Consider the following 12,797-nt stretch of genomic DNA (forward strand, 5'->3'; position numbering starts at 1 on the left):
GTTTAATGAGTAAAACTTCAGTGAGCAAAAATAGACTCTTCACATAGAGGCAGACAAAACTCAAGACCAAAGACAATAATGCCTAATCCAGAGGGGGTTAACAAATTGAAACTGGCAAACAGGTTAAGAATAATAGCCTAGGTGTCTTCTTGTGATTTCATTGTTGGTGGTGGTTGGGATTGGAGCCTGACCGAAGCACAGGATCCCTGTCAGATGTCAGGAAGAACTGAGGAGGAGGGGACCCAATTTTAGAAGCCTTTGACAACAGAGCAGAAAAGAGCTGAAGGCTCTTAAACAACTACCATGGCTTGGATCTGCTAGTAGGTAGGTGCCATGAGAACAGAAGTTTTGGTTTAATGTGAAATCTTCAGTGCCTGCACACACATGGAAGGTACTCATTTTTTTTTTTTTTTTTGTGAATGTTAATGAATGATACAGCAATGTGGCAATGTCAGATATCTGGAATACTTTATTTTGAATAGACCTTCCTTTTCCTTCTTTTTGTATTTTTTCTTTTTAAGAGTGTTTACATTGGTATATCTTTATTACTACTAAAAAATATTTAAGTTTAAGAGCAGTGAACAAATAAATTGGTAATTGAATTTGTGGATCAGAGAAGAATCTTGGGGAAGGGCATTAATTCATCTTTCCCAGTTAACTGATCAGATGGTGACTGCTCAAGGGTCTTGACCCTGGTTTTTCGCCCTTGAATCACCACCACTGAGTACAGTTGCTGGCACATTATAGGTGCTCAATGATGAGGTTTTTTGAGTTGTTGTTGTTTTTTTTTTAAGAGGTGAGGTCTTGCACTGTCACCCAGGCTGGAGTGCAGTGGTACAATCACAGCTCACTGCAGCCTCGAACTCCTGGTCTCAAGCGATATTCCCACCTCAGCCTCTGGGTAACTGGGACTCCAGGCTTGCACCACATGTCCCGCTAATGATGAGTTATTGAGTGGTCTTCCAGATGGATTCCAGTGTAGAGATTATCTAGTCTCAATGTTACCTCGCCAGGTGCAAAGCCTATGTAACAATATTTGATTTTAATTATAAATACACATACCTGACACAGAAACTTTCCACACTGATACATAAAGAAACTTATTGTTAGATTATAGTTGAATCCAGCAAAGCATCCAAAATAATTAGTGGCCAGTGTTGCTGGAACTCTAGTCCTGCAAGTGCTCCACAGATGATCTATAATAAAAGGTTCATTAGTAAATTAAGAGCTCTGAAAAGTTCTATAAAAAAGAAACCTATTCAATCCCTCATTTTTCTAACTTTTTTCAAGCAACATCTAATCAGGTCTCTTGAAACTATGAATTACTGACGCGTTTTTGAGACACACTGATTCATTATTGCTATCTTATCTGGCAGACCAGACTCAGAGAAGACAACTGCAAAGGCAAGTTTTAAGTTATCTCTAAGCTGAGTTAATGAAAACAAAAACAAATAAAAAGGAACCATTATAAGAATCTTGGGGTTTTGTGGGATGTGATAGATTGTATTTTCCAGAGTTGGCCATGATAATAAATTCCATTCCACATACTCTTCTTACAATGACACTCCTTTCATCTGGGTGAGGTTGGGACAACAGAAGTGGTACTATGTGACTTCCAATGTTAGGTCATAAAAGGTAACACAGCTCAGGCTGGGCGCAGTGGTTCACACCTGTAATCCCAGCACTTTGCGAGGCCGAAGCGGGCAGACTGCCTGAGGTCAGGGTTTCAAGACCAGCTGGGCAACATGGTGAAACCCCACCTCTGCTAAAAATACAAAAATTAGTCGGGCATGGTGGTGCATGCCTGTAATCCCAGGTACTCGGGTGGCTGAAGCAGGAGAATGGCTTGAACTCAGGAAGCGAAGGTTGCAGTAAGCCAAGATCATACCACTGCACTCCAGCCTGGGCGATAGAGTGAGACTCCGTCTTAAAAAAAAAAAAAAAAGCTCCTAACTGGTTCTTCTGGGACACTCGTGAGTCCTGAGCTGCCATAAAAGCAGAACAACTGCCCTGAAGCCACCATATTGGGAGGAAGCCCAAGGAGATGATCCAAGCCACCACCTGAGAGGACCCAAGACTACATGAAGCAAGAACAATGCCCAGCCTATCCCCAGCTGCTGCAACTGCACACCTGCCCTCCCCCTTCCAGCTCCAGCCTCTGTCCACCAGCACCTGCATGAGAGATGCTGAGAAGAAAACCACCAAGCCAAGCCCTTCCTGAATTCCTGACCCACAAAACACATGAGAGAAGAAAAATGATTGTTGTTGTTGTTGTAGCCCACTGAGTTTTGGGGTAATTTGTCATGTAGCAATAGTAACTGGAATATGAGACATATGCACAAGGAAATTTTCTGAGATGATTTTGAAAGATAAAGAAAGAGGACTACATGCTACCTGGGCAGACAGTATTTATATCTAACGTAAGTTAAAATGCTACAGATGTATTTATCATCAGCTCCATTACCAATGTTTGTTTTTTTATGAGCTTAAATTATTTTCCAAGTCTGAGCAGTGTTAATGTATCTATTTGTAGAGATATTAATTAAAATACTTGAGCACCTATTTTGTGCCAGGCACCAGGTTCTATTATCCATGAATGGTCAGGTTCCCAGTATGGGATATAACATCATCACATTTTTATTCTGATCTATACAGTGACTCAGGCTTAGAGATATAAAGAAAACAAGGCCACTATAGGTTTGAGAGCATTAACTATCATTCCGTCTCAGCCCGAAGCACTGATTATAACACTATATCCTCAATTTGTAGTAAAAAATGGCAATTATCAGTCTGACTCTGATTTAGATTTAAAAACAAAGTTAGAGCCAGCTGGCCTCTTGGTTTCCATAGCACTGTGTTCACACCTTTGTTGGAAAACTTGGTCACATTCTTTCATTCGTTATTTGTTCATGGCTATTTGTTTACAGCTCTCTATCTCTTCTTGGTCTTGCTCCTCTTTGTATCTGTGCAATTAATAATTCAAACTTAAAGCTGTTGGAACTTTAGATTATTCTGAGCCTTGAGAGGAATGTGGCCATGCAGCCTGAGTCACGTGGCATGCAGCTGCAACTTCCGCCCTTTTTTCCTGTAAATAATTATGAAGACCAAATGGCATCAGAGATAAGATCCCCTCAGACCATTATCCCTCCTCATCAAATAATAAAGTAAACTTCCTTGGAGTGTAGCAATCTGTAATCAATCAAATAGTTATGATGTATGCACTAGTCTCATATGGAAAATATCATAATCCAGCTAAAACTTCTTTGTCTCTGCCTACATAAGTGAAATTTTAACTTCTCCACTTTGGAATGCTGATCCCATTCATTTGGAGTCTATTTCCCTGGGTGGCTGTTCTCAAGGTTTGTGCTCAAATAAACTATATACTTACTAATGTTTTCTAAATCTCATTATTTAAGTTTGACATATCTTTAGTGCCTCACCCTGTGCTGGACACATGGCTGTTGCTCCATGAATATGTCAACACTCAGGGCCTGATCCCCACTACTGTCTTAGAGTTTTGACTACAAAATACCCCCACATCCCTGGGCAACCCCCAGTTTCCCAGGCTTCCCCTTCTTCAGCTGCCCCACGAGGAGGTAGGACTAGACTGCGTGGCTCTTACAGTTCTCACATGGTTGGGAACTCTATGTGAAAGGTCCTGCTGTTATGTTGTTGTTCAGATGAGAGTGGGGAGCCCAGCAAGGCTCCCCTGCTGCTTCTGACCCTGCTGTGCCCAACCTGCAGGTCAGCCTGGTGTTTGTACTGTACTTGGAATCTCATCAAAGCCATTCCTTCTTTTCCCTGTTAAATGAATTTCAGTTGAAACTATTGTTAGTTGGCAAATGCCAGCATTTGAATTGGAGCCAGACAATCACGCCCACTTTTCTTGGTGATAAAATGTCCAACATCACATTGCTGTAATCAGGGACATGACATGTGTGCACTTACCAAGCAAAATACTCAGAAGGGCTCATCATACAGTAACTGCAGATCCTAGAGTCTGCTCCATGTGTGGAGAAAGAGGGCCACCACATAACACTTGCGACAAAAGCAAAAGGTGAATCCAAGCAGTTGTCTCCATTGCTTTGCACCAGCTTATATTCATTCCATTGCCTTTTTCATTTTTTCCCCCCAAGTAGACCTAGGCTTTTAAAAAAATAATTAACTTGCAATGAGCTAAGAAACTGACCTTTAGAAAGGGGACAACTCAAGTGCAGAGAATTGAGTAAATTGAGCCACATTGTTTTGGTGCCTCATAGCAAAGCTAAATGTCTCTGTATTGTACTCCCTCTCTATTCAAGAATGCTTTCCTATTTCAAGCCTGGTGCTAAGGATAGCATATCCTACACCACGTAGGGGAGCAAGAGTTGGTTTTCTCCTACTTCTCTGACCACTTCCAAATCTTTACATGTGAGACTTCCTCAAGGCTTAGTCGTCTTGTCTTCTCTCTTTATATAACTCTTTCACTTGGGGAGCTCACCCATTTCCAGGGCTTTCAGTGTCACTGACACTGAAAATTTAGGGATGTAGGCATCCCTAAATTTAAGTCACCAGCCCAAATCTCTCCTCCGAGTGCCAAACGCCATATGTGGCAACCTAATCGACACTTCCATGTGGATGCCTAACGAACATCTCAAACTTCCATGACCCAGCCTCTTGATTTCCTCTCTGAAACCTGCTCTTTTCCCCTTCTTCCTCAATTCACTCAATGGCACCACCAACAGTTCAACCCAGAAACCTAGGAGTCATCCTCAAACCGTCCTCTTTCTCTCCTTTACACCCTCCTGCTTCTGGTCTGTTACCTAGTCTCATTTCTACTCCAAAATATACATCATATCTGTCCATCTCCACAGCCATCACTCCAGCTGAAACCGTCCTTGTCTCAACAGCTTCACTGGTCTCCTTGCTCCACCCTCACCTACTTTAAATCTAGTTTCCACATCATGGCCAGGGTCAATCTTTTAAGAACATCAATGTACACATGCCACTTCCTGCTTTAAAACCTTCGGCAGTTTCACGTTGCACTTAGAATCTTTCCCAGGGCTTCCAGAGCCTGCACGATCTGGCGCCTCCTGTCTATCTTTTTAACCTCATTTCTTCTTTCTCATCTTAGAGACTTAATCCATGCTGTTCCCTCTGCCTGGAACTCTCCCTCGTTCTTGCTTCCATGTCGTCTCCACACAGATACCTTCCTTATCACTCTATCTAAGTGAGGCTCTCCCTATTATTCTCTCTCTTGGCATGCTGTTAACTTCCTTCAAAGAGCTCATCCTATTTTGTAATTATAGACTTAGTTGTCTATCTGTTTATCATCTATCTCCCTCCTCCCCAAATGCACACTGAAATGTAAGCTCCAAAGTTCGGGTAGCATCTTCTTTATCATCATGACCAACATCATCATTACTGTGGCAGCAGCTGACATTCCTTGAGAGCCTACTGTATGCCAGACACTTGACATTATCTTATTTAATCCTCAAAACAATCAAAACAAGTAGATACTATTATTCTCTCCATTTTACAAATGAGGACACTGAGGCATGGAAATGCTAGGTTACTTGTCCAGAATTACACACTAGCAATAGACAGTGCCTGACACACAGTGCTTGGCATATAATAGATCTTCAACCTATTGATCAAATATATACTTATTTTGAATCATTCAATGCATTTTTTCATGGGAACCTGTGGGATAAATTCCTCTCAAACATCAGTATTAAGTAATACTTCTAGTTTTATCCCACAAACACTGTTCATATCATAATAGGTTGTGCTTTCTATCTTTGCCTTTACTGCTAGGATACTTAGAACTAATATGTTACACTCATCTAGATGAGTCATTTTCGTGCCACTCTGTGCCTCAATCTTTTTAAGATCTTATTAAGAGAATCTTAACCTTATGCCCCCTTCTTGCTTGGCCTTTTCTATATTGTATGAGTTTCTGTAAGCCTCTCCAATCCTTCATGGAATAAGGCAGGATACAAACATCCACCCACAAGGATGGCTACAATACAAAAAACATAAAAATAAGAAATGTTGGCAAGGATGCGGAGAAATTGGAGCCCATACACGATGCAAGTGGGAATGGGAAAATGGCGCAGCTGCTGTGGAAAGTAGTTCGGCAGTTCCTCAAAAGGCTGAATGTAGAATTACCATGTGACTCAATAATCCTACTCCTAGGTATATACCCAAAGAAACTAAAAACAAGTGTTCAAGAAACGCAAATCAAAACCAAAATGAGATATTGCCTCAATCCTGTTAGTGTGGAATTTGAGGTTACAGTGAGCCATGATCAAGCCTGTGAACAGCCACTACACTCCAGCCTGGGTGGGACCCTCTCTCTAAAAAAATAAAAATAAAAATAAAAATGAGGATTGATGCAGTGGTTCATGCTGCAATTCCAGCACTTTGGGAGGCCTAGGTGGGAGGATCGCATGAGCCCAGGAGTTTTAGACCAGCCTAGGAAACACTTCGAGACCCTGTTTCTACCAAAAATTTTCAAAAATTAGCTGCACGTGGTAGCATGCACCTGTAGTCCCCACTACTCAGGAGGCTGAGGAAGGTGAATCACTTGAACCTAGGAGTTCAAGGCCACTGTGAGCTATGATTGTGTCACTGCACTCCAGCCTGTATGACACAGTGAGATGCTGTCTCAATTAAAAAAAAAAAAAAAAGAAAAAAGAAAGAAAGAAAATGTGACATATATACACAATGGAATACTATTCAGACACAAAAAGAATTAAATCCTGTCATTTGCAACAACTTGGAGGAACCTGGACGACCTTATGTTAAGTGAAATAAACCAGGTCCAGAAAAACAAATCCCACATGATCTTATCATATGTGGAATCTAAAAAGTTGGTTTCATAAAGTAGAGACTAGAGCGGCCAGGGGCAGTGGCTCATGCCTGTAATCCCAGCACTTTGGGAGGCCGAGGCAAGTGGATCACCTGAGGTCAGGAGTTCCAGACCAGCCTGGCCAACATGGTGAAACCCCATCTCTACTAAAAACACAAAAATTAGCTGGGCGTGGTGGTGTGTGCCTGTAGTCCCAGCTACTCGGAAGGCTAAGGCAGGAGAATCACTTGAACCTGGGAGGCAGAGATTGCAGTGGGCTCAGATCATGCCATTGCACTCCAGCCTGGGTGACAGAGCAAGACTGTCTCAAAGTAAATAAATAAATAAATAAATAAATAAAAAGTAGAGAACTAGAATCGTGGTCAAAGGTGTTGGTCAAAGGATATATAATTACAGTTAGGTAGGAGGAATAAGGGCAAGAAATCCAGTGTGAGTATAGTTAATGATGATACATTATATTCTTGAAAAATGCAAAGATGATGGATATTAAGTATTCTCACCACAAAAATGATAGCTATGTGAGGTAGTTAATGCATTCACTAATTAGCTATATTTAAGTACTCCACAATGTGTATATATACTTCAAAACATTTATCATGTACAACATGATAAATACATACACTTTGATCTGTTAAAAAAAAAAAACAAATAGGTGTTCAAACAAAAACTTGTAAACGAGCATTCACAGCACACTACTATTCACAATTGCCAAGAAGCAGAAACAACTCAAATGTCCATGAACTGATAAGTAGATAAACAAAATGTAGTATATATAAACATTGGAATATTATTCAGCTATTAAAAGGCATGACATTTTGATAAATGCTACAACAAGGAGAAATCTTGAAAATATTGTGCTAAGAAGCCAGACACAAAAAGCCACATACTATATGATTCCATTTACATGAAATGTCCAGAATAGGCAAACTCCTAGAGACAGAGAGCAGATTAGTGGTTGCCAAGGGATAGGGGAGGAGGAATGAATGGGGAGTGCTGTTCAACGGGTACTGAGTTTCCTTGTGGGGTGATAAGCACATCCTGGAATTTGATAGTGATGGTGGTTGCTTAACATTGTGGCCATATTAAATTGAACCACTAAATTGTCACTGAATTGTATACTTTTAAATGGTTAAAATGGTAAATTTTATGATATGTAAACTTTATCATGCGCACACAATGAGCATTAAGTCTACTGGGCGCTTGAATGATCCCTCTTGTGCACAGTAATGTGGCTCTGCCAGCAGGGACTATGGTTGTCCCGGTGGCCTGCTGCAGGGAACTCAGGTGTCCTCCTAAGCCAAACATCCTACCATCATTACCCCTCCTTCACCTCCACTCCAATGTCTCCTTCCCCTCTGCCCCTTCAAGTTCAATCTCCCCTTCAGTTCAAGCATAAGTCTTGAGGAAGTCTTCCTAATTATTGCAGCTTCACTGATTTCTGTTTTTCCTAATCTCTTAAAGTACCTATTAAGCTCTTGACTCTGCCTGTGCAGTCTTCTCTTTTCATGAATTCTTTTATCTCTACCTCTGGACTGCTGCTGTCATCTTGGCTCATACAGGGAAGACCACAAGTCCTAGTCTCTGTGGATCCTCTAAGTACCTCAGCAATCCCTGCGCACAGTGACATGACACGTGAATGACACAATTCCTGCTCTGAGGAAGCATCTCAAATTAGCTGAAAAAACAAAACATATGTACAATAGTAGTGAAAGGCCAGTGCAAATACATGCTTAGCAGCTCAGAGGCTGTTGGAGACTTCAGCTGGGAGGGCCCTTCGTTTAACCGATACATTCAGTAACCATAGATTGAGCACTTGCTGTGTGCCAGGCACTGTGTTGGCTCATGGAAGATGATATTGGATCTTTGAATACGGTTTAAAGAGTAAGTAGAATTTGTGTTGCCAGAAAAAAAAAAAGAATCTTGTCCCAAGCAAAAAGAAGAATGTGAAGAAATATAAGAGTGGAAAAGTGTGAAGTGTGAAAAGAGACCAGCTTGGCCAATGGAGTGGAATTGTGTAATATCCAAAAGAATGATGTAGAACTACCTAGACTGGTATGGAAAGATGTCTTACATATCTACAGGCATACCTTCTTTTACTGAGCTTTGCTGTATTGCACTTTGTAGATGTTATGTTTGTTACAGATTGAAGGTATGTGGTAACCCTGTGTCAAGAAGCCTATCAGCGCCATTTTTCCAACAGCCTGTGCTCACTTTGTGTCTTTAGGTCACATTTTGGTAATTCCTGCAATATTTCAATTTTTTCAGCATTTTTTATCTGTTAAGATGACCTATGACCAGTGATCTTTGATGTTATAATTGTTTTGAGGTGCCATGAACACACCCATACAAGATGTGAACTTGATTAATAAATACTGTGTGTTTGATTGCTTCACTGACCGGCATTCCCCATTTCTCTCCCTCTCCTCGGGGCTTGCTATTTCCTGAGACACAACAATATTGAAATTGGTCTGTTAATAACCCTACAATGGCCTGCAAGTGTTAAAGAAAAAGGAAGAATTACAAGTATCTCACTTTAGGCCGGGCGCGGTGGCTCACGCCTGTAATCCCAGCACTTTGGGAGGCCGAGGCGGGCGGATCACAAGGTCAGGAGATCGAGACCACGGTGAAACCCCATCTCTACTAAAAATACAAAAAATTAGCCGGGCGCGGCTGTGGGCGCCTGTAGTCCCAGCTACTCGGGAGGCTGAGGCAGGAGAATGGCGTGAACCCGGGAGGCGGAGCTTGCAGTGAGCCGAGATCGCGCCACTGCACTCCAGCCTGGGCTAGGCGACAGAGCGAGACTCCGTCTCAAAAAAAAAAAACAAAAAACAAAACAAAACAAAAAAAATAAGTATCTCACTTTAAATCAAAAGCTAGAAATGATTAAGCTTAGTGAGAAACATTGTAAGCTGAGATAGTCTGAACACTTGGCCTCTTGCAACAAACAGCCCAGTTGTGAGTGCAAAGGAAAAGTTCTTGGAGGACATTAAAAGTGCTACTCCCGTAAAGACACAAACAATAAGAAAGCAAAGTAGCCTTGTTGCCAATATGGAAAAGGTGTGAGTGGTCTGGACAGAAGATTGAACCAGCCACAGCATTCCCTTAAGTCAAAGCCTAATCCAGACCAAAGCCCTAACTCTCTTTAATTCTATGAAGGCTGAGAGAGGTGAGGAAGCTACAGAAGAAAAGTCTGATGCTGGCAGAGGTTGCTTCATTAGGTTTAAGGAAAGACGCTGTCTCCATAACATAAAAGTGCAAGGTGAAACAGCGAGTGCTGATGCAGAAGCTGCAGCAAGTTTTTCCAAAGACATAGCTAAGGTCATTGATGAAGGCTGCCACTCTAAACAACAGATTTTCAATGTAGACAAAACAGTCTTCTATTGGGAAAAGATGCCATCTAGGAGTAGCTAGGAATAGAAGTCAATGCCTGGCTTCAGAATGTCAAAGGACAGGCTGACTCTCTTATTAGGGGATTGCAGCTGGTGACTTTAAGATGAAGCCAATGCTCATTTACCATTCCAGAAATTCTAGGGTCCTTAAGAATTATGCTGAATTTAGGCCAGGCATAGTGGCTCACATCAGTAATCCTAACACTTTGGGAGACCAAAGTAGGAGGATCACCTGAGGCCAGGAGTTCAAGACCAGTCTGAGCAATATAGCAGGACCATATCTCTGCAAAAAATTAAAAAATTAACCAGGCCTGGTGGTGTGTTCCTGTAGTCTGAGCTACTCAGGAGGTTGAGGAGGGAGGATTGCCTGAGACCAGGAATTAGAGGCTGCAGTGAACCAAGATTGTGCACCACTGCACTCTAGCCTGGGTGACAGAGAGAGAACCTATCTCCAAAAAAATTAAAATAATAATAAAAAAAGAATTAGACTAAATCTAGTCTGCTGTGCTCTAACGATGGAACAACAACAAAGCCTGGATGACAGCACACATATGCTTATAGCATAGTTTACTGAATATTTTAAGCCCATTGTTGAGACCTACTGCAAAAAAAAAAAAGTACTTTCAAAATATTACTGATTATTGACAATGCACCTGGCCATCCAAGAGTTCTGATGGAGATGTACAAGGAGATTAATGTTTTCCTGCCTGCTAATGTGCTAGCTATTCTGAAGCCCATGGATCAAGGAGTCATTTCAACTTTCAAGTCATTATTTCAGAAATACATTTAGTAAGGCTATCACTGCCATGCATAGTAATTCCTCTGATGGCTCTGGACAAAGTAAAATGAAAACCTGGAAAGGATTCACCATTCCAGATGCCATTAAAAATGTTTGTGACTCATGGGAGGAGGTTAAAATATCAACATTTACAGGAGTTTGGAGGAAGTTGAGTACAACCCTCATGGATGACTGTGAGAGGCTCAAGACTTCAGTACAGATGTGGTAGAAATAGCAAAAGGACAAGAATTATAAGTGAAACCTGAAAACATGGAGCCTGCAATCTCATGATCAGACTTAAATGGATAACAAGTTGCTGCTTATGGATGAGCAAAGAAAGTAGTTTTTTGAAATGGAATCTACTCCTGGTGAAGATGCTTAGGACATTATTGAAATGACAACAAAGGATTTAGAATATCAGATAAACTTAGATGATAAAACAGCAGCAGGGTTTGAGAGGACTGGCTCTCAACGTTTTGGAAGAAGTTCTTTTGGAGTAAAATGCTATACGATAGCATTGCTTGCTACAGAGAAATCTTTCATATAAGGAAGAGTTGTTCAATACAGTAAACTTCATTGTTGTTTTATTTTAAGAAATTGCCACGGCCACCCCAACCTTCAGCAACCACCACCTGGATCAGTCAGCAGCCATCGAGATCCAAGCAAGACCCTTCACCAGCAAAACAATTACAATCCTCTGAAGGCTCAGATGATCTTTAGCATTTTTTTTAGCAATAAAGTATATTTTAATTAAGGTATGTACATTTTTAACATAATGCTATTGTACACTTAATACATTCTTGTGTAAACGTAACTTTTTTTTTTTTTTTTTTTTTTTACTTTTTTTTTTTTTGAGACGGAGTCTCGCTCTGTCGCCCAGGCTGGAGTGCAGTGGCGCGATCTCGGCTCACTGCAAGCTCCACCTCCTATGCACCGGGACACAGAAAAATTCATGTGACTCACTTTATTGCAATATTTGCTTTATTGCAGTGGTCTGGAACTGAAACCACAATATCTCCAAGGTATGCCTATATTAAGTGGAAAAAACAAATTATAGTGTAGTGTGCTTAAGATAATTTCTTTTTCTTTTCTTTTTGCAAATACATCTTAAGATACATAACTAAAAAAAGAAAGCAGGGATATACCTGAAACTCTTGCTAGGAGTAATATCTAGGGATTTGATGGCATGGGGTTCTCATTATGAAGTTCCATAGTTTTTGGATTTTCCCCAGTCAAGCATATATTGCTTCTGTAATGGGAGAGGGGGCTAAAATGAAAATTACTAAATATTTTAAATACATAAGCTGTAGTGTTTGGACCAAATTTGGTAGGCACCAATGAGCCAGGTATAAATATTGGATTTTGTAAAGCCTTAGAGGTTTTTAAGAACATTTGTAAATATCTCAATAGCTCTTGATAACTGTTTGCAAATATCTTTTGCTGAAAGAGCAGTATGGAGGGGCCTGCATGCTTCCTTTCCCAGGCTCTACCTGAGAATCCTACAGCCCCCAAGCCCCTGCACCTTACGTTTGCCTGGTGGATTAACAACTCCTTAATTGTAGAGGGAAGTACAGGGACTTCAGAATTCAAAATAAAACAAACCAAAACCTCCTTGATAATTCCTATATTTCTTCTTGTTTAAAACAGGAAGAGTGTAGAGGTCTTTGGAAGTAATTCCTTTTTCTTTCCTCATTCTTTTGACCCCTTTGCAGTAATTCCCCTAACAAAGCAGGGAGGGAGGAGGGAGGAGAGCAGAGATGAGGAGGAGGCTTCTCCT

This window comes from Macaca nemestrina, chromosome 19 (assembly GCF_043159975.1).
Source record: "Macaca nemestrina isolate mMacNem1 chromosome 19, mMacNem.hap1, whole genome shotgun sequence".
NCBI classification, from domain to species: domain Eukaryota; kingdom Metazoa; phylum Chordata; class Mammalia; order Primates; family Cercopithecidae; genus Macaca; species Macaca nemestrina.